General features: G+C 35.2%; 1 protein-coding gene across 2 annotated transcripts in view; it reads right to left on the reverse strand.

Moving 5' to 3' along the window:
- The window catches only part of Dsp1 (Dorsal switch protein 1), a 58,046-nt gene that overhangs the window by 15,469 nt on the left and 19,521 nt on the right, over window positions 1-23,056 (reverse strand). The gene's annotated exons all lie outside the window — the stretch shown is intronic.

Here is a 23,056-nt window from a genome sequence, read left to right on the forward strand (position 1 = left end):
AAGTTACTGAGTTGGCTGAGTGGCAATAGTTCAGTAAAAATCCAACAAATGATCAAAATGACATTAGTGCACTAACATTTCAATAAGAAAACACTTGCTTCAACGTTAGACAAGTACATTATATTTCCTTCCTCCAAGTATTAATTGTGTAATACATCCAATTCACAGAATACAAACTCCCTTTTTACCTGTGGGCATAACATTAAGTCAGACTTAGAGGCACATATTACCTGCACCAGCCTTTGTACCTGAATTTTTGAAAAAATTCATTCACACTACTTGCACATGCAGACAGCAATGCATTCCAGTTACACACCACTATGAGAGAAAAATCTACATCTCACCTCTTCTTGATAGCATTCCATTCTCAACTTCAATGGATGCCCTCTCATCCTTTTCCCACCCTCCATATACTGAAAAATTCTATCTATTGGCATCTGGTATAAGTGTTTCAGAAGTCTCAATCATATCCCCTCTTTATCCAGTTTGATAGTGTTGCAGGATACAAATTTTCAATGTCTTCCACAATCCTGATGTCATTGTTAATGCTCCTTTGTATTCTCTCCACTTTATCAGAAGCACAGAAACCAGTAGACTAGACCTGCACACAGAAGTCCAAGCAAAGTCTTAAGAGATAAAATCACTTCCTTATCTTTAAAAGATGCATACGCTGCTTGCAAGAAACCAAAAGTCACTTGGTTTAAGTGTCTTGGTTCTTTAGTTAACCGTGGAAGGTTAACTAAAGAATTCTCTAATCAATATTAGAATTTCCTCTATATATTATCAGGTTAACCACAGTTGTAAAAGATGATTCGTAAAAAAAAAAATGTATCCAAGTAGGAGGTTCAATGTATACAAAAGGCAGTGAGAGAAGTAACATTTCCAACCTATTCACAATGCATGCATTGCTTTTAGAAATGGCCAGGTTGTTTTTTGAAGCATTATGAAGTCTCAAGGATTTTAACAGTTCATCATTGCAGTCTTCTTACTTTGCTGAAATGTGAGTTAAGCTAGTCTTATGAATAACCATACGGAACTGCCATAGACATTTGATTTTATCACCCGAAAGAATACTTGTATAGCATTATACACAATGGCTTCTTTTGTACTAAGGAATAAAGGTTCAATGGTACGTGGATAACTATGTCCATTATTATATAATAAAAAATTACTTATATGAAACTTTTAGCCTTGTATTACCAACATCTTCATATGAAAATAAAGGTGCAAGCATATGATAGGAATTAACAACGTACAAGGAAATCTTAAAGATGTAGTAATAGAAGTATTCAACAATGAACTGGCAACAAGCATTAAGCTACGCACATTCGAAGAATCTATCCACTTCCCCTTTTCAATGATAACTCATCACCATAGTAACATGATCAATGCAGTTTAATCAGTCTGGCTTTCCTTCATAACATAGCAATGAGCCATCACTGTCTGTGCCCCCACCCCCCAAATAACTTATGTACTGAACGTTCTATACCTCTATGGTAGTATTACTGAAAAATTTAAACATTAGTCAAAAAAGCTCAATTAAGTAGTAGTTCTGTAAAAATCCAATACAGAACTAGCAAAGTCTATTAATTTTTAGCTATTCGTTTGAAACAAGAATGAGACCAACATTTGAAATATTTAGAGATAAGAATGCAATGCAAATCCTACACATAAAAAACCTTAAGTTTGCAGCAGCTCTCAGCACCCCACTCTACTCCATACAACAAATCAGTTTATACTTACAAAAAAATCTGAACAAAACTTTGTATGCAAATCTTCAATCCATATTTTGGATATATTAAAAAAAAAAAAAAATTCACCTCATTTTACCAGTAAGAGTAGCATGCACTGTTGTATCTAGACATCAGTTTGATATGGATGCTTCGACAGCACCATTCACAGGAAAGTGTAAGGATAATAATCTGGATACAATATACAAATTAAGAAAATTTATCAATTATAGAGAAATTCAATCTATCTACATATATGACAGAACACAAGCTGTATTAAGACCTGGAATTGCAAAGAAGTGTAAATGCCATCCTACTTCAGTAGAATTAAGGACAACTTTCTTTAATGAAAAATCTGCATTAAATCACAATTGCTTTCACTATCACACTATGAATTCTGTGCTAACTCCTCAAAATCAGAAGACATATCTAACCAGATTGGAAGACCATTTTACTTAACAGTGAGACAATTTAAATTTTCATTATTTTAAGCTTTTATACACAACTAGTTGCAGTTCCTGAAATTAAGCATCTTTCATGTCAGCAAGTTTCCAAGTGTGGTGAATTAAAAGGAGCACAAGTCTGTTAACCCTGTAAAGTGAATGCAATATATCATGTTTTTTTTGGTAATGTGATGCAGAGAAATTCAAATCTGAAGAATGTTGTGTCAACATGTTCATATAATGGCCTATCAGACCATTTTGAGATCTTTAGTAATATTCCATCAATGCACCAATTAGGACAATAGAAGCCTACCTTTAACAACCAATGTTTGCTTTTTTTGCTGATGTGCATGTATATTTCTTTGTGCCCAATGTTAGTAACTTAAGTTTCTAGTTTCAGAATTATAGACAAAATGGCCTGAGAAACAAGTGTTCCTAAATAGAGAAATAGCTAATGAGGTTGCCAAATTTGAGTACCTGGGCTCTGTCAAGAATGTTAATTGCTGTTCAGAAAAACATCAAAACTAAGAATGGCTAGGACAAAGACTTTGTCAAAGTCTGGAAAGATACATCTATCATTACAAAGTTAAGCAACTGTAGATGCAGCTATTTTTTAGTTGCAACTTACGGATGTGATACTTGGAACATAAAGAAATTTCATAGAAAAAGGATAACAGCTTCTGAATGCAGTGTTAAAAGAGACATCTCTTACTAAAAAGGCAGAAAAAAATGGCTGCTAGAAAGAATGGAAGGACTCTTCCACCTTAAGAGCAACAGTGAGCTGAAATACTCTGAACATAAAGAACAAAAGAAAGGAGAGGAGAGTGCTATAGAGGGTAGAATATATTAAAAAAGGGTAAGTGGCAGACCCTGAATGAAATGTGAAGAGTGGCAAATCTTCAAAGCCCAGTGCAGTTTCACTTGTTGAAAAATTTGTATGGCATATAGCTGCAAATTCTGTTCAATCATCTGTAAATTTTTTCAAGTTTTTTCCCAAAAAGTGTCCATTTGTTTTGTAGCCATCAATTTTAAGTCTGAACTTACTGCAATTATTTGCTTACTCAAAAAAGGATGATTGTGCATTGACCCAGTTTTTACATTAAAAATCTTACAAATACAACATAAAAACATAGCATCTATAGATGACAAGAAATCCTTTGACAAATCCTTAAGGAACAAACTGTAGACTGTACTCCAGAATCTAAACATTACAAAATCAGTTGCTTGCTGCAATAACTAACATGTATCAGAACAACCATACAGATGTAAGAATCTATGAAAGTTACAGAATGGAAATCAATAAACAGGAGTCCGTCAAGATGTTCAATATCAACTCATTTTATATCTATGTAGATAAAATGTAAAGAAATGGAAGAAAAATATAAAACCAGTATTTAAACTGGATTGTGGAACTATACTTAATTATCCTTTTGTTTGCAGATGACAAGATAATCATAGTAAGAAGTGAAGATGAATTCCAACAATCAATATACACTGTAAAAATAAGTGGAAAAAAATTCAGAATGCAATCAAGACAAGACAAAATTCATGAATTTTTAAGGACCATCTCCAGTCAGAAGTAAAATCATGATTGAAATTAAATTTCAGAAGAAATTAACTGCTTAAAATATCTTGGATGTGTTGTATCATATACAAAAGAAGCTGACACTGATATCAAAATTTCAAAAGATAACAGAAATGATTAATAATATTTTTGAACTTAACAAAATTCAAAAACATATGCCAATAAGAGTTTGCAAAGTTTTAGCAAGACCTCTACTGTATGGCAATGAATTATAGACTATCAAGACTAGAAGGAAAAAAAAAAACTGGAGAAATGAAATTTCTGCAGACAGCAGGCTTATACTCTGGGGCAGAAAAAAAAAGCACAGAAATATGTAAAGAACTAAAAATAGACTCAGTATTGGACATACGTATATGAATACTGAAAGAATGGACAGTTCAAGAAACTGACTAAGCAATTTTTCAACTTTTCTTGGTCACCATCCATACTGGTTTGTTTTAATGTATAGTTATATAAGTAAAAAAATTTGTGTGAACATGTTGCTCTCTAGCTTAATTTAATTTTTTTACCTAATAGATAATAACATAACAGGACTCTAGCTTTGATGTAGTCAGGTTTCCCACCAGGTCAGGCCACTAATTTTTAACAGTTGACTAAATCAATGCAACTTCAGCATGCAATGTACATTGTAGTGCAGCTTGTTTCTTTATGTGTATACAATAGATGACCATAATGCGAAGATCAAAATGTTGCGTGATTAGTTTGGTTTTTATTAAACTGAAGTTTTACTCTAACACGGTAGTGGTTTCCATAAGTTTTGAAGATGTAGAATCATGATACTTCGTCTAGTAAAGCAGAAGTGCCCATTAAAAATACCCACATTAATTATACAATTAATTGCAAAAGTGGCTAAATCAGCTCATCAAATCACTTGGTTGCTGAAAAATACTTGAACAAGCAGAGACAAACAAGTTATTGTTTCTCTATATCGAGCCTTGATAAGATCCCATCTAGATTACTGTGCCCAGATATGGGTGCCAGGGTTTCTTCTTGATGGGGAGGAGTGGAGAGGATCCAGAGACGAGTGACCAAGATGATAGCAGGTCTGTAGAATGAACTTTATGAGAACAGGTTGAAGATTTGTGGGTTGCAAAAATTGGTTGATAGGTGGAAAAGGGGTGATATGATTGAGACATTCAAATTACTGAAGGGTTTCTATAGGATTAATCCAGAAGATAAATTTGAGAATAGGACTGGTGGTGGGAGGACTAGGTGCCATACATGGAAGCAGGGCAAAAATGTGGTTAGCAGGGGTGTTAGAGCTAGGTTTTTCATTTGGAGAGTGATGAATGAGTGGAATAAGCTGCCAGAGTCTGTTGTGGGTACTATGACCGTGAATGAGTTCAAGGCAAGGTATGATAGATACTGTGTGAATGTCGAATAATTGTTCTTGACATGTTAGGCCTCCCTCAATGAGTCTGTTGACTCCTTGGAGTTGCCCAAGATAATAATAATAATACATATAATCAAAGTTGCTTTGAGTCATGAGTGCTATTGTTAGGTCTTGCAACTAGATTCTCTGTAATAAATTTTGTAACTAAGTTTCCAAATTATTACTATACAGTCATACCCCGACTTATGCAAATCCAGAGTTACATGGTTTCATATATGTACGTATTTCTGTCCCACTTCACACCTCACCATTAGTCATATCTTTCCAGCGCCGGCTGCATTCGCCAGTGTCGCACATAATGTGAACAAGCACTGACGTGTTTCGTGCAGTCTCCATTCATACACGATTTTTATAGTTTACAAACCTTGCGATTGTTTAATGTTATGTTCTTGATAAAAAAATTTATCACATAAAAAATAATGTCATCCAAAGGAAGCAAGTCCAATTCTTCTACAGCTAGCAAGAAAAGAAAAACTGACTTTGGAAACAAAACTCAACATTATTAAGGATTTTAAAGGCAGAATGAAAATATGTGAGCTAGCAAAAAAGTTTGATCCACAGATTTTGGAAGACAGATTCTAACGAGGAATGAATTGTAGCCACAAGGTAAGGAATAAAAAATCATTAGCTTGCTATGAAGAAATTTTGCATGACAAGAAAAACACATTATGCCATCAGACGAATGTATTAGATTTTATGAAACCATTGACATCGAAATTAAAAAAAAAAAAAAAAAGTTATGTATGAAAAACTACAATTATGATTATATTTCTTAAAAAATATAGGCGTTTTTGTAAACCTTTGGTCCCAATTAATGTTTGTATGCAAAATTATACCCAAATTACGGGAATTCGACTAACACGCTTTTTTGTTGGTCCCACCTACCACACAACTTCGGGGTATGACTGTATTTCAAATGCAAACTCAACATCAATGGACTTCAAGAATGGCACCATCAACTTAACAAGCATCCATAGAAAGAAATGCAACTATCAGAAGAATTGTATATAACAGGCTGCCAAATTACACCAACGGGTAAACAACAAGATGTTATTTTCTCAAGGGCATATTTTGAGAACAACGATGCATATAATGCCAATATTGACTAGGAAACAATTACATCCAGTCCGATGCAGTCTTTTAGCTATGGCAGCCAGCTGTTATAGTGGAAAGTGAATTTTCATACACCAGTTGCAATAGAAGTATGATGTTAAGAATGATACTAGCATGAAAGGAAGCATGAAGGGCACAAGAAGTGCCAATAGCCTCAGGAGTCAAGAAGAAATGATACAATTATTTGAGTTTAGCTATTTTAAAATCTTGACTAATTAATCCAATATTAAGAGATGTGGGCTATACTCTGATTTGACTACAAAAGTGAGGTCTCTGACTAGAGACCTTTAAGAAATGGTGAAATTTTATCTTGAATTGCTTTGGCATATGGAGAACCATAACTTAGACTGTAGTTGGAAAATGAAGGTTTCCACAAAGGATTATTTCAGTTATTTGTTTAGAGCAAGTGTATGGATAAACATGAATAACATTGTGGCCCGAGGAAGATAACATTTATAGTATTATTTCGAAGAATATCTATCTAGTATACTAGTAGATGACAGGAATGAATTTTGGTAGTAACATCTTGCTAGTTAGGTTCACGTTGTCCTAGTCCTGTTGGAGTATAGCAAATTTCGATATTTATAATATCATTTACAGAAGAACTTTAAGCATGTCATTTAAGCCAGTGGTCGCCAATCCTTTCGACCTCACAGACCACTTAACTCACAATTTTGAATCCCAGGAACCACTAACATGAATTTTTTTAAAAAAAAAAAGGTACAAACATGTATAAAATAATGATCATAAAAGTTGCATTTTATTAATATGAAATGGACTTTTAATTTTAATTTTTAAGTTTAATTATAACAAAATTATTAGTTGATATATGTTGCTCCTCGTTTGAAACAGCCAGATGAAAGATGTCACTGCAACGCAGAGAGCCGTTTCTATTTCAAGCCAAATGGCAGTACTTGTTTTTAATTGCCATAACAGATGAGAATGTCTTTTCACACAAATAGGTTGTTGCAAATGGAATCAAAATTTTGATGGCTTTTTTCTGCTCAACACTGGGTATTCACTTTTTATGGAGAGCTAAAAATGTCTTGATGAAGACGGGTGGAATTTAGCTTTGAGACTGTCATCGGATGATAGATCGATTAGGCTTTCTTTTTCTTTCATGCTCAAATTGCTATATTAAATTTTCACTGAAAATGGATCCATTAATCCATATATTGCCATTTCTGGGGCCCTCTTCCTTTGGGTAATAATGGCCCAAAAAGATTCTGTGAGCAACTGTAAGTGCTGTCGAACAATGGTCATTACCTGTCAGTTGACATTCTCTTCTTTCATATACCCATCAAGATTCAGGAACATTTACAGATCTTCAGCCAACCACGTTTGCCAAAGTGATATTTTCTTTTGGAATGCATCCATTTTACCTCGCAGTGTGAACACGTCAATAAGCTGTCCTTGCAAGGATGTGTTTAGCTTGTTTAACAGTGAAAAAATATCTATCAGGTATGCAAGCTTGGCTAGCCAATCTTCGCCAGACAAGAGATCCAGGAATCTATTTTGTTGCTGGAATAAATGACTTGACTTCTTGGTGTAAGTCAAACAATCAGGTTGGTATTTTGCCTCTCGACAGCCAATTCACCTCAGCGTGAAGGAGATGAGTATATTGAGAGCCCATTTCTTAAAGTGCCACAAATATTCAAGAATTGAGTGCTTTGTGCAGTCAATTTTTACAATTTTAATTAGAATACTTCGTGCAGTTCTGAAAACATTCTTTTCGTTGCAAGTTGCTCACAATATAAAATACAATGAGTAAACAAGATGTCCAACATATTTCACTTTTGTAACAACTCCTAAAAGATGCCAGGTCATGCTTGCGGCACCATCTGTGGATATCCCATCACATTTCTTCCATTCAATACCGTGTCTCAGTAAATAACCATTAAGTGCATCGAAAATCTCAGAGTCGATTGTTCTACGTGGCAAGTTGAGCAAACAGAGGAGTTCTTCCTTTAGCTCTCCATGACACTCAAACCTTACAAAACAAAAGAAGAACTACTTTTTAGTTATGCCTGTTGATTCATTGAGTTGAATAAAACATTGAATTTTTCACATTTTCTATTGCTTGATTTTCAATATCTTCAGTTCTGCACTTAACAGTATTAGCGGACATAGGAATTACTTTCAGTCTCTGGACAGCCTGTTTCCCCAAAACCTCTTAGACTTAATTCTTCGAATCATATACGGCTTTTTACTTTTCGTGATTTGAAGTGCTATCAAATAAGAAGCTTTTCCTAGGGACTTATCTTCAGTCATTTTTGCTAATGAACTTATTTGCTTTTGCATACTCTCAAGCATCCTTTGAAAATATTCAACTGGCTTCTTAGCTAAATCTGAGTGTTTTGACTAAGTTTTGAAGGTTTCATGGCATCATTGCATAAACTCAGAACACACACACAACACAAAGCGGTTCCTTGAATAAACCCAAACTTCAAGTCCCATCATATTCTCTTAAAAGCTTGAACTTTTTCATCTCTCCACCTCTAGTTGTAATGTCCTTCCTGATAGTGCCTGGCAGGGGCTGTGGAGGATCGGATTCATTGATCAACTAATTGGTTACGTATTACCAAAGAAATGCGAAATGCTTGGTTGCTTTTCACTCATTGTGGGTTGATTTTATTCGAATCTTAAACCAAACAAGAAATGACAGTTATCAAACACTTCGATGCCATTAAATATTCACTGTGCACAGTTAAAATAAAAACATCTTCTGGTCGCTTACCTAAGAAGAGTATCCTGAGGAATAAACACCAATATAGAGACGACAATTCGCTTCATAATTCAACAACAAAATTAAACAATTGGACGAGAATCGATATTCCTAGAGGGGGTTCTTCTACAGATGTTTTAGGAATGTGAGAAGGCATTGATTATTTAATTTACTATATCTAACAACTAATTTACTTATTTCCAATATTTTGAAAAAAAATTAACTTAGCATATTCATGGGATTAATACAATTGTATCAACACATGCATGCAGGCAGACTTCAGGTAGAAGTTAATGAACAGAGAAATACAGGGAGTCCTGAAGTGCTAAAACTATGCCACATACTGCATTGGATGATTGTTCTTGGCAGTTGGGCTGATTTCCCCAATAAAAGGCAATTTTGGGCAAACCACATTTGTTCAAGTTGGGACAGTTTGTGAGGACAAAGATTTGAGGAAATGTTTCAAATTTTGCTTTGATGTGTAAGGTGGCTTTTTCCCCCGCATTATATTTTGCGATGTGCATCCAGACATTGTCTGCCAAACATGAATGACTACAGTGGTGGTAAAAAATACTCTTGGTGTTGATATTCTAATGTTAGCTGTAGTATGAATGGTTTCAACCGGTCTTCAGGAGATCATATAAGGGATGCTAACTTTCTATATAGTTTGTAAGTACTCATGAAATTGCGATTTTAATTATATTGGTACTTAATATTAGCATTTCATTAATCATGTCTAAGCAGATATCTACTATTAGTCCTACAATTTTCTACAAATGTTCCCAAAACATTTCATGTAGGCAATCTAAATCTTGAAATAAGCAGATTTTCCTTTATGCCAGTCAGCTTACTCTGCTAATAATTTAAAAACCATAGAACACATTGCGAAGCGTTGTGTAAGACCCATTTCTTATCAGAAGCCTGAGATGATAAAGAACTATGTAGAATAACTAAATCTGTCAAGCCCAATATTAACATGACATTTAATTTTTCACAAACTCATTAAAAATAAAATTGAGAATGACTATGCCAATTAAGATCAACCTCTTACAAGAATTCAACACTGAATAATATGCATAAACTCTAAACTGCATATGTTCCTGTCTGTTGGTTTGCTCATTTTATAGAATAAAATCCACTGATACCAGCTAAGCAAGCATACTTGAAAAGAGATTGAGGAAAATTGTGTTCAGACCAAATAAAGGATATCAAGATCACATTATGAACAAATAGCTGAGAAATCATGGGAATATGACGAAGTGCCCAAAGAGAAAAAGTTTTGAAGAGATTAAGTTATATTGGATAAATGAAACACAGTATACATAACAATACACAGACTATATGTATTGTTATGTTCAGTCAGCATTTAGAACTGTAGGAAATACAAGATGGTTTGATAAAATCAGGGGTACTTATCTCCACTCTTATTCATCATTTACATTGATAATATTATGAATGCAAGTGATATTAAGCAAGATATGAAAATCTGAGATCAAACTTGTTAGCTCTTAAATGCATCTACTACAAATCTCCAGGATTCTCTAATTAAATTGCATAACAGCTGAAACAAATTTGGTATGAAAATCAATAAAAATAGGCAGGAACATAGAAAACAATAGCTGTTAATGGAGAACCTATTCTATTATATTCATGTGTCATCGCCTATCTAGGAGGTGGACTGCCATGAAGTGACCCATGGCTGACTACAGGCATAACAACATGTGGTTAGGACCCTATCTCTTCAACATATTGTCGTAAGTTTATGGAAATTTTCCACTTGGCTATGTTACTAATTATATATTGGGTATTATCCTTTATCCAAGTGTTAGCAAACAAAGTTTGCACCTGAAGTACTTTCAGGACTGGAGCAACTCGTGGTAAAGGTGGTATAAGTCTCATCGCATGCCTTAGTATCTCCCATAATACAACGCATTAAAGGAAGGGCCACTACCCAGAGGTGGTGATACTAAGGTGGAAGTAATGGAGAAGTCATATTTACCTATACGAGTTGCCAAAGGGTGTGACTTTGTGACTACAAAAAACAAACTTTGTTTGCTAACACCTGGATAAAACCTATATAATTAGTTAACATAGCCAAGTTAAAAAACTTCCATAAACTTATCTCTAATCCAGAGAATTTTATAATAGGGTGTGACACCCTTTGGCAACTTGTATAGGTAAATGATTTCTCCATTACTTCCACTTTAGTATCACCACCTCTGGGTCTGGCTCCCACTGATGAGTCCTCAATAAAGGTTGAAACCAGTCTGGGTAATGGCCCTTCCTTTAAGGCATAGCATTATACATGTCTGCAAGATGTGCTTTGCATTATGGGAGATACTAAGCCAAGTGATGAGAACTCATACCACCTTTACCACAAGTTAACCCTATCCTGAAGTAATCCAGGAGCAAACTTTGCTAACACTTGGATAAAGGATAAAACTCAATATATAATTGTCATAAGTATTCATGGCTGTAAATCTGTGCATGTTCATGGGGCTAGTTTGTCTGTTCTGAGAGACAAAACCAGTCTCCAGTTGAAAAAACCCTCTATCTCCATATGACATCATCTAACTCATGTAATGAAATGAGTTCCCAAAATTAGGATAAACAAGGCTTTCTCCAATAAATCTTATGTGTGATGAACAGAAAGAGCATGTGGTGGATCATGGTGTAAGGTGATATTCATCTGCAAAATTAATACACTTTTCTTTGAGATCAATCCAATAAATTATTTATGAAGCTAATTTCACTATGAAATATGTAGCAAATGCAATGCCAGGTGGTGTCATCATGAAGCACTAAAGAATATAGTACTATTCTTTCATCTTATACTATAGCTTTATCCTTGTCAACTTAAAAAAAAATTACTTATAGAAGATAAGACAAGTTCAAAAGGTATAAGGAGCACTGGCGCACCCAGAGGGGGGGGGGGCCAAAGGGCCCAGGCACCCCCCAAAGAAAGGGAAAAAACATTAGAAAAATTTCCAAAAATCTTTTCCTAATTAAAATAATTTTTTTTTATTTATGTTGTGTGCTACTTATGAATTAGCGATTACTGCAGATGCTCAGTTATAGGTCATATGCGATGTGTAGTGTGTATTCGCAAAACGTCTACTCAACTCGCCACCCCCCAAAGGTTAAATCCTGAGCGCTCGGCCCCCTCCAAGATTAAATCCTGAGTGCACCACTGATAAGGAGCAAGCATAGATTTTGAATACAAGACACCTGAATCTTGTTAGCAGTATCTGCTAGTAATCAGCAATCCTTTACCATAAATGGAAATATTTTGGGAAAACAGCAGTCATGACATACCAGAACACTGCAACACAAGGCTGATGTCTTGGCTTCAATCCTATCTTCAGTACCGTCATCAGGGTGTAGCATAGAGGCAACCTGACTCGGCACGGCTTAATAAGGGCACTTGTTCAGCCATATTGCTGTATGCGGCGTCACTGTGCTAACAATTCCTGTTAGCAGAAGTTTTTCCAAGCTTAAACTTTTTTAAAATTATTTGCAAACAGCAATTATTACGGGCAACTCCAGGGAGTCAGACTCATCAGCAATGACCCAAGAAAGATTGGTTGGTCTAGCAACTATATCGATAGAGGCAGACATAGCTTATAAAATGTTTTATTGTGCAATATCCCCATAGAGCAAACCTTTAATTATTATGTAATTGTTTTGCATTAGTTTCTCTTGTGATAAAAGCAAAATAGTAATTGGAGATTCTTATATTTTTGTCGTATAACTCATCATGGGCGATTAATTGTTTACCTCAAAGTGACATCTAATCTGCAAATGGCCCTGCCTATCTTTGACAGATGACTGTGACAAATTACCTCCTTTATCTCAAACATTACATCTCATGCATCCTGTGACCTGTCAGAAAGACAATCAGAAGAAAATGGCACCACATAGACAGCCAGTTCTGATGGAATCTTGTTATTGATCTCTAAAGATATGCTCCTGAAAAAGTGATAAGTGTCTACCATTCAGGTTATCTCAACCTATTACCATCACCAATTTTGCCCAAGGGCAAAATTGGCAATGGTAATAGGTTGAGATAACCTTGGCTGCAATGCTTCTAAGGCATTGAAGCTTGGCTGCCATCTAATTAGTGACCATGACTACCAATATGGATTTCTCCAGTCTAGATCCAAAGCGGATCGGGCCTACATCACATAATCAATGGAAAGGTTCGAAGAACCCCATGCTTTTGCACTTGACGCCTGCAAGGCTTTTGACAGGGTGTCATTAACAGCTCCTAAAGAAATTACCATCATACATATTGCCAGTTTTCTCTCCAATTGATCTTAATGTTGATGGTGTTTTCTCTCCTCAGATTTTCCTGTTAATGTAGGACTATAATCTCATCTACCCTCTTCGTGATTTATATAAATTACCTGCTCTCATTGACAGCAAATCCTATTCATAGTTTGCTATGAAATAAGTCATTCAATACTCAAACATCAAGATCACTGGCATAATTACTAGCAACTATATCGATAGAGGCAGACATAGCTTATAAACTGTTTTATTGTGCAATATCCCCGTAGAACAAACATTTAATTACTTCTATAGCATGATCAGCTTTCAAAAAAAACTTGACATCCTTTTCCAGTGAATACAGCATATATCCAACAACCTTGGAATACTGCCCTCATTTGTGGTGCACCTTAAAAATTCTTGAGACAGTTCAGTTTATTAACAACATCGTACTCTTCGGACACTTTCTCACAGAAGGCCAGTTTCTGCATTGTGCTTCTACAGATATTTCCATGGTTGTTCACCAGAACAAATATCCATTATGCTTCCCATTTCTGTGAGAGCTACAGGAATTCAAGCATCAGCTGCTCAACATCCCTTCCTGCTACACCCATCTTTCAGTAGTTTTAGAAGGATAACAGATAGATTATCCTGCTCCTGACCCCAGTCCACACATGGCATTTATTTGCTTTAGGCCATGCTGCCTCCTGTGTGGGAGTATTATATAAATTCCTACATCTGAGATGATGTTCCTAAGAGCTACCTAAACATTCTTAACACAGAGAAATTACAGTGAACAACAGTTGATCACTAGTTCATTAACTTGCTATTGTTGTTACTTACATTTCTAGATATTTCCATGAGAAATGGTATCAGTAAATTTCTCCACTCTCCTCTATATACATTAAAGCATACTGCACTTACATCTCTTCACAGCTCATCTGTCCTTATAAAAAGGTATGAAATAAATATAAATAATGGACCAACTTCTCTTGCATATTTCCTGAATAATACTGCAAGTTTCTGAATCCAATGTTAAGTTTTTTCCCTCTTAATTTTCAGCCCAAATATACATTTATGTACTGCAAGTCAAGTAATTTCAACTATAATATTACAAAAAATTGTCTGCAATTCAATACAGTGTAATGCAGAAAGCCATTTTATCCTTTCCAATATTCTTAACTATAATCTGAACTAACTATCCAGCACACAAACATGTGTTATTTAATTCTATTACACATTAACTGTACTAGTCAATTAAACTGCTTGAGAACTAAATAATAAACAATGATTCAGTTTTGTATCATCACTTTGTTAGCATTTTCAGTATATCAGAAGCACTATGAAAATACATTCAATTAAAATAAACCTGTTAATGCCTTTTATTCCCTATATATATAAATAATGACCCATCATTTTATTCCCTAATAGCCTTGCCTACTCTAGGGAGCAGGCAAGACTATTTTAGTACTAACTTTAGGAGACTGATGGTGTAGTTGAACATCCACCAGTAGCCAATCAGAGATAGCTGGCTCAAAACTCACTATTTATGTTATCCGATGAAGAGAAGCAGACAAGTGCTGCCATCTTGTTGTCTCTAATCCTGACAAAGTAATAATAAAACAATTAGTTTATTTTTTTTTACAACAGAATCAATCAGATATATCATTTCCAGTTCATGTATGAGATTCAATCAACTGTTAAATGAATTTTGCTAAGATAGTGTAATCCTTTACTCAGTTTGTCATGTTCGTTTGGGGGGGGGGGAATTATTCAAATAAGCATAACTTAAGTAGCTGCACTGTAAAAGATGGCATTTCATTCAGATACCTTCAAACTACACTTCAAAATAGCTGTTTGAAAATGTTCAAGCATGTTTGACATTAGCCTGAAATGTTAGTCTGAATTCCTTCTTAAAATTCCAGAAGTATATACAGGCCAATTTAATGAAAAGTAAAGAATTAAGAAAAGTTAGAACCAAAAGTATGGTTAAGATTTTCACATCTGCAATTCCCATATGAAACTAAATTCAATGTAAAATAAGGGCAACTTATGGAACAGTGCTAATGAGTTTCTCCATTAGGAATATGCTTTATCTCATCTTCCTCTTTTGACTTGCAGTGTCGAAGGTTTACTAATCATTGGACCTCAAACCATTCATAGGATAAGGCGGTCAAGCCTATGCCTTGTAGTGGTGAATTCTCAAGGCTGGTGTTTGCCTGCTTTGTGGGATGAAAAACCCTACTGTCCATGCCCAAGATCAGCTAACTTGGCTATGACTGGAGATCCTTCAGCTTCTCACGTCACCGATGGGAACTGAACCTAACACTCCCTTCCCCAGGAATACGGTTGCGACGAGCACAGCCACTAGGCTAAATGAGCAGCCGAATATGCTTTATTAATAAAATAAAATATGATCAAAAAAGGAATAGGCTTTTATCTCAAATCAAAGTTAAAGATGAAAACTGACAAAATGAGGAAACTACATAAAATTGATCTAAAGTAATAAGATGCTTATATTTCCCTTAGTTTTATTTGTAATGTTTTGGTTGTGACGTTTTATTATACAATGTTGCATATACCATAAAACAGTATGTTGCATGAAACATGCAGGAGTACATTTCAGTAACACATCCCCCCCCCCCCAAAAAAAAGAGAAAGGAGATAAAGATAAACACTAGAAAATTTTCCAAAAATCTTTTCCTAATTAAAATTCTTTTTTTTTAAATATTTATGTTGTCTTCTATTTCTATACTACTTGTTATAGTATTGGCAATCACCTGCAGATGCTCAGTCATTGCGTAGTGTGTATTCGTAAATAGTCTACTCAACTAGGTCCCCACCCCAAGATTAAATCCTGCGTGCACCACCAGTCAGATTAACTTAGTTTATCTGGATGGAATGAAAGACAATGAAACTATTGTTTCATTAAAACTATGGATCATAAAATCTAGCAAAAACAATTTTAAAATAGCAGAAAAGCAACCAGACAAACAGGATCTTAGGCCTGAAACCCAACAACCACTGTTCTCCTCAGATACCAGAGTACGCAAAAGCTTGAATTCCCCACCTCCATCCACATTTTCATCTATTTTATCTTAAAATTTCATTACCAAACAAATTCATCTGCTGTCTCCATTGCTTTCCAAATTGAAAGGACTGCTAACCTCTGATTATGTATCCCTATTCCTACAGTCAAAATACCCGGCAATGGGGGCAATCTCTTTTGGGGTTTTCCACAATCAGAACTCTCTAGCATACCAGTAGCACAGGCAATTACATGCTGCAAGGGGGTGAGAATGCCATTTACAGAAGTGTGGAACATATCCTGGATTGATGTAATCTGGGTTTGAAAGATGCAAATAGCATCTTTCAAATTTGCTAAGGAAGACTGGCTGCTCAGGTATACTCAGGACTTTAAATAGCCTCACAACCAAAAATCTATTGGTGTTAAGTCCAGTGACCAAAGAAGCCACGTGGAGTTGCAATTCCAGATGAGATGTTCTTGACCAAACTGCTTCATGGGAGATATGATATGAGGTGGTGTTCTGTCCAACACGAAGAACAATTTTTCCCACAAGCATGGTACCACATTTTCATGTAGCAGTTGCAAGTTATTCTATTCCCTCAGCCAAACAGCTGTTAGGGATAGCTATGCTGCCATACTAGGGAAATAGCTATGAGCAAGTTGGTTTTCGATTACCTTCCTTGTCATACTATATCCTATGGCTGTATTCTATAACTTGGCTATGGCTGAGAAGCTCTGCATTTACTGAGTAAGTCTTCCAGTGCCTTGTTGCACATGACTCTTCAAAGAAAAAGGGATCCACAATGATGGATCACATGAAGCTGTACCAAACAGCGAGTTATGGTGAATACAATTGCCCCAGTGTAGGAATGTGGATTTTCCTGCACCCAAATTCAACAGTTATATGAACTGTCCCATGCAATGGAAAATGCGCTTCATCTGTCCAAAACATACTGTCCAGCCACTGTGACTTCTGTAAAAGTGAATATTTCGAATTCATCCCACATAGCGGTATCACTTGATAACAGCTGGTGAAGAGATTGCAGTTTGTATGGATACAAGTTTTATACAACATGAAGAATGCAGAATATGAATGTTTTCACTATGCCACTGATTCTTGCAGCTTCCCATGCACTGCATATGCTTGTTTATTCTGCCACTAGGGCATTCATTTGCAATACCACAGCACTAACACCTGCCAGTGTGAGGGCAATCTGACAAACTTTCAGTTTCCTCAAAAAACATTGTATTAGAGACTGTAGTCCAGCACAAGCGATAGGACCTTGAAACTGTCTTAAGGCTTCAGCTGACGATTTCCCACTTACGTAAAACAACTTCACTAACAATACGTTGTCCACCAATGCCAGCATCACAGCAACAAACCTTCCTGTTCACACCAAAGACTGGGAGTTGCGAATGGCACGGTACACCCTGCATTTTATAAGACTCGTTTGCAGGTATTTCACAAACAAGGCATGTCATACAACCCCCTCCATCGCTGAAAATTTCAAATAAAATTTTTTTTCCTGCCAAAAAAATCCCTCCCTATCTTACTATTCAATTTAATGCAACTGCACTCTAATATACCATTTTTATGATTTTTAGGAATTATTGAAATATATACCAATTTACAGGACACCCTGAATAAAAATTCACGCTTCAATACTGCTAAAAACTGTCCCGTCTAATTTCTTGCAAAAAAAAACATTTGAATTCAATCCCCTTTCATCAGCTAAATCAGGGTTTCCCAAACTGTGTTCCACGAGAAGCATAATATTTGTGAATGTCGAAAAGCTCAGACCTAGAACACGCCTAATAACATCTGTGTAGTTAATGTTAGTGACCAAGCCATGTATTTTTAAACGTGGAAGTATTCACGAATTATCGTTAATTTTCACACATCGAAACATTTCACCATTTCGGAAAGGGTTTATGACCGATCATAAAAATTGCCTGCAAGCCAATTACAGCAATGGGCAGCGTATCATCTGTTCTCAAAACCATAAGAAATAACATGTGTTGCAAATGTTAGTGACCAATCAGCAAGGAAGTATATAAAGAAAATTTTTCAACTAAAATTGAAGATCAAGGTAGTCTGTATCTGGTTCTCAAATCTAGTAATACTAAATATTTTCTTCGCAAGTTCGTATTGTAGGGTGAAAGTTTCGAAAGCGTAGTGCCGTGATTTTTTAAAAGTAATAGGCCTGTAAATTCAAATTTTAATATGAATAAGAGACAATGGACTGTTTAATTTTGGTATTAAGAAATCTCTTATTGAAGATGTTTGTGATGGAACAGATAGAGGGTCATCCACCAGCTCACAGGAGAAAGTCTGCATCGACTCTTAAGTACTTATAAATTTTTGATCAGAATGGGATGTCAAATGAAAATCAGCACACATTAATTTAATGATGTTGATGTTTAATTAATAAAAATCAGCTAAATTAACAATTAATACATTACTAAATAACCAAAATATTCTGTGAAAATTTCAGGATTTGTGAAGTGCTCCATCGTCGGAAAAGTTTGGGAAAGGCTGAGTTAAACTATACCTCCAAGTGTTTACAGACACAAACAGCTCAGTTATAAGTTCTGCAGTTGCCAAAAAAAAACTAATTTTCTGATCAAGTTTCTTACATGTACATTGGGGTTGTGCACCAAATCCCTCTCCAAGATTGCATGATACTATTCAGAAGAATAATGTGGCTAAATGATGATTCTCTCATTTGTGCAGTTTCTACACTATGCCCACTCCACATGTACTTTCATAATCATTGCTCTGCTAAACTGGTCAATATCATCCTTCCAATACTGGGGAAAAAAAAAAAAAGCAGCAGCAAGTCAGCACCCATTTACAGAAACCACTTCTTTCTCTTTCATTGCACCACTTTTTGTTCTCTGGACCAGCATCTCACTGTCTTAGCACTGATGTGCTGTCTTGCAATGTTTCATTTGTGGTCAGATATCTGATTTCTAAATTTAAAATATTGCAGTTGCCACCCCAACAAAAAAAAATAAATTTACAAATCCAGACATCCAAAGACTACTTGGAAAGAAAAACAGTTACTGTTGTGATTTTATGCTGAAAATTATGAACCAAGAAGTACAATGACAAATGATATGTAATTCAAAGTATGATGTGTTAATAGAAGTCCAAGAATCATATCTTTTCTAGTCAAGCAATTCACTGAAAAATCACGAGGATTAAATGCAGACATCTCCAGCATACTGTAAATTCATAATTTCCAGCAAATTAGTCGATTGGTAGAGCCTCTGCTATTAATGGCTCACAAAAAGTTAAGCAAGTTTGAGCACGGTTAGTAGTTGGAAGGGATTCAATCGTTTGATGTTGTTGGCACCCTCAATGAGTCTTTGGACTCCCTGGAAGTACCAAATAATAATAAAAAAATAGCAAGTATCGTAGATGTTTTAGATTTCCTTTATGTAAGAAATAAAATAAAAAAAATGTAACAATCAATGTCACAAAACACCACGAAAAACTACACAAGTAGATATGCTCATCACCATGTGACTAAGTCATTATTTCATGTTTTGCACGTTTTTATTTATTTTTGCTATATTTTCATTCCATTACAACTCTTGAGTACCATAACTCTTATATGCAAACATTGATATCTCTCAAACTCATCTCTACGGTAATTTGTTTGCAAGATTCAGTCATACTTAACAGACTTCTACGTATGTTGTAAGTAGATGGTATAAAAGTCTTACAGATGCTGCACTGCATAGTTCAGAATGCCTGGAGAGAGGGACGAATTCCCAATCATTGGAGTAGAGCTCTCATAGTACCCATATATAAAAAGGGAAATAAAACTGAATGTGAGAATTACAGAGGTATATCCCTACCGAGTGTTCCTGGTAAGATATATGCAAGTATACTTGAGGAAAGGTTGAGAATTGTGAAAGAAAAGCTAGGTGAAGAACAAGCTGGATTCAGGTCAAATAGAGGCTGTGAGGATCAGATCTTCACTTGACAACAAATAGTGAAGAAATCATGGGAATATAACAGATCTGTATTTAAGTTTTGTTGATTTGGAAAAGGGACAAGGTGCCAAGAGAGAAGCTATTCAATATGCTACAGTTATATGACATCAATGGGACATTATATCAAGTAATACTTATTTGAGTTGTAAGTCAGCAGTCAGAATTGAAGTGCAGCAAGATGGTTTAATATTGAATCTGATGTAAGACAAGGATGTACGTTATCCCCTCTATTATTCATTATCTATATGGATCACATTATGAATGAAAATGGTATTAAACATTATATCAGAATTGGAGATGTTAGTGTCAGCTCTTTGCTTTATGCAGATGTTATACTTCTAAATAAATCTGCTACAAGTTTGCAAGATTTCCTGACTAAATTGAATAACTGTTGTAATAGATATGGTATGAAGGTCAGCAATAAAAAGACAAAGACAATGAAAATAGGCAGAATCACTGAAAATGTCAACTGTGTTGTGAATGGGGAACCACCTGTGGAACAAGTAAAACATTTCAGCTACTTAGACACGATTTTTACTGAAGATGGTAAATTAAATATAGAAATAGACAACAGAATCAACAAAACTGGTATGGTAGGAAGTCAATTGAATAAATTCATAGGAATAAGAGAAATTAGTTGTATACAAGACAGTGTTTAAACCAGTTTTAACTTATGGATCAGAGTCAGAAATAAAACACGTTACCAAAGACTAGAGACCGCAGATATGAGATTCTGAGAAAGATTATAGGTGTGAACAGATGGCATCACTAGCAATATCACATTAAAAATGAGATATTAGGAAAGAACTTGAATTGTCAGCATCCAGGAATGCATTAATAGAGCTAATCTCAGGTGGTATAGTCAACAGAATGGGCAAGGAAAGATGAGCAAAACAAGTGTTCTCTGTCAGGTTGGCAGGAAAACGACCCAGAGGAAGACCAATATTTATAGGTGGATTGATATAGTACAAAGTGCTTTTGGAGTCTTGACAAGTAACAGACTGATTTGGAGGAAAATTGTAGATAGGAAGTTAGTAATAATGTAAATTTTTCATGTAGTACTATCATATCCTGTACACCCCTTGAGGGTATATGGCAGGAATTTGATGAGAACAATGAACAAGTGGCGGGGGGGAAAGGTTATCCGAGGTAATATAAAGCAATAGAAAAATTAACATGTGATCAGGGTGTAATGCACTTATATAAGTTGTTAAACTGTAAATCAAAAAACTTCCCATAAAAACCAATTAATCAAAAAATTAAAGTAACAAAACCCAACAAAAAAGTTAATACTTGTTAAAAAAAAAAACTTCCTTATCGACTTGAACATACATGACCTTAACATATAAACCATGTGCATGTCACAATCATTCAAACCAGGCATAATATTCCTAATAGTACCTCAGCTGACAGCCTCAAGTAACCTCTTGCATGATTCCTTCAGTCACATTAGGACATGTGCATTCATAACCAACATTCCATCCCATAACGAACCTTGGATCCCTCCTAAGTGATCTATCTGGATCAGAATTTCCTTACCAAACTTTTGTTGCAATTTGCAATGTATGAACTTTAAGTCCATCAGTAATGGGCAATATGTAGGTTCATGTCTAACCAATGTTCCTACTTGCCTCTCCCCCCATAATGCAACTGAACCATTACCCAAAGACAACATTCATCTCCCACTCCTGCACTGATGACCAAGGCAAAGAAACTCCCTTTATCAAAAAATGCTCAGATATCTCCCCATCTTTTTATCAAAAAGAAATCAATAGAATTCTGACAACTTAGAACACCCATAAGTCATTTGGTCTACTCAGAATCTCTCCTACTGTGCTGCTCCAGAATTAACACCTATACCAATTTTCTTCACAACAAATCCAATAAGTCTGGATTGGTGCAAAATGGGATAGAGATGAGATGTCACTATAAATTCGAACGCCTAAGGAGTGCTGGGGCCTTACTTCAACGCCTTAACTTGAATCAAAATGATTGCTTATCCTTGTCAAAATATGGGAAAGTTTAATCTGGATAACACTTTTTTTTTCATTTGAGACCTAATTCTTACATTAGTCTAATGTTATCTTTAATTGAATTTATAAAAAATATAGATTGTTGTATGAGATTGTGAATTGATACCTATAATTTATTCATCACTCTGAAATTTACCATTCAGCTCATTCTACTTTTGAATGATCAATTGTTTGTATTCCACCTTGCCATTTGAGTAGCATCGACCCCTATAGCATGGAAATAAGCCTATATTCAGCCTATTTCAAGCAAAGATGTCAAGTCAGCTTCACTTCACTACTCAGTTCGTAAGATCATAAGGTAATCTTATTCTTGAGACACTTTGTGACATGAAATTAAGAATTATCAACATGTCAGCACAAGAATATTTTAATCTGAAATTAACAGACTATCATCAGTGGCTTGATAGGAACAGTTTTGCAAGGTGGAATACAAACAATTGATCATTCAAAAGTAGAATGAGCTGAATGGTAAATTTCAGAGTGATGAATAAATTATAGGTATCAATTCACAATTTCATACAACAATCTTAATTTATAAATTCAATTAAAGATAACATTAGACTAATGTAAGAATTAGGTCTCAAATGAAAAAAAAAAGTGTTATCCAGATTAAACTTTCCCATATTTTGACAAGGATAGGCAATCATTGATTCAAGTTAAGGCGTTGAAGTAAGGCCTCAGCACTCTTTAAATAGGCGTTCAAATTTATAGTGACATCTCGTCTCTATCCCA

This window comes from Typopeltis vanoorti, chromosome 16, assembly GCF_054136105.1.
Source record: "Typopeltis vanoorti isolate ZY-2024b chromosome 16, IOZ_Tvanoo_1.0, whole genome shotgun sequence".
In the NCBI taxonomy this organism is placed as follows: Eukaryota; Metazoa; Arthropoda; class Arachnida; order Uropygi; family Thelyphonidae; genus Typopeltis; species Typopeltis vanoorti.